The sequence below is a fragment of the Apium graveolens genome, chromosome 4 (genome assembly GCF_009905375.1).
Source record: "Apium graveolens cultivar Ventura chromosome 4, ASM990537v1, whole genome shotgun sequence".
NCBI lineage: Eukaryota > Viridiplantae > Streptophyta > Magnoliopsida > Apiales > Apiaceae > Apium > Apium graveolens.
This window is the reverse complement of record NC_133650.1, coordinates 113,339,054-113,340,046: the sequence shown is the minus strand read 5'-3', so window position 1 is coordinate 113,340,046 and position 993 is coordinate 113,339,054. Positions and strand designations below refer to the sequence as shown.

The window sequence follows — 993 nt, the reverse complement described above, 5'->3', positions numbered from 1 at the left end:
TTACTTGTTTGTTTGTTGGTGTTTCAGGTACTCTAGAGATCGTGTATGCGAACACGTTCTCAATCTCGTAAGGAAGCACTGGAAAAAGTCGAAGTAGTCGAAGAAGTTTTTGAAGAAGTTGAGAAAGTTGAAGAAGAAGTAATCGTTGCAATGGGAGAACCAGTAGCAAATCTGAAAGGTTTGATGGATTATTCTCATCCGAAGATCAATGATATTCAGTCTAGCATTATCAGACCATCCATCATGGCTAATACTTTTGAAATCAAATCTAGCACGATTCAGATGGTACAGAACTCAGTCCAGTTTGGGGGTTCTCCAACATAAGATCCCAACATGCACATTAGAGATTTCATCGAGATTTGCGACACTTTCAAATTCAACAATGTTTCGGAAGATGCTATAAAGCTGAGGCTTTTCCCATTCTCTCTTAAGGATAAAGCTAAGTGTTGGTTGCATTCTCTACCACCAGGCTCTATTACTACTTGGGAAGATCTTGCTCATAAGTTTCTTACTAAATTCATCCCTGTGGCAAAGACAGCTACAATCATGAACACTCTTACTCAATTTGTGCAGCAATCGGGAGAGTCTATGTGTGAAGCTTGGGAGCGCTATAAAGAGATGCTTAGGAAGTGCCCTCATCATGGGATGCCTGACTGAATGATTATTAACTGCTTATATAATGGTTTAGGAGCACATTCTAGACACATGCTCGCTGCAGCATCAGATAGAGCCTTATGGGCTAAAAGCTGTGATGAAGCTTATGAGTTGATTGAATTGATGGCTGCTAATGAATACTAGAACCCAACTTAGAGACTATCTCAAGGCAAGGTAGCATTAATTTTGGAGGTGGATACAGCTACTGCTATAGCTGCTCAGCTTAAGGTTTTAATAATGAAGGTGGATTCTTTGGCTAATTATGGAGTTAATCAGATCACAAGTGTCTGTGAGCTTTGCACTGGTGCCCATGAGATGGAGCAGTGTGCTATACCTAGT

The 993-nt window shown here is 40.5% G+C and overlaps 1 non-coding gene across 1 annotated transcript; it reads right to left on the bottom strand.

Moving 5' to 3' along the window:
* Positions 1 to 540: 540 nt before the first annotated feature.
* LOC141723218 (small nucleolar RNA R71) lies at positions 541 to 647 on the bottom strand. Its single transcript, XR_012576205.1, has one exon. It is a non-coding gene; the product is annotated as a small nucleolar RNA R71 (small nucleolar RNA).
* Between the last annotated feature and the right edge of the window lie 346 nt (positions 648 to 993).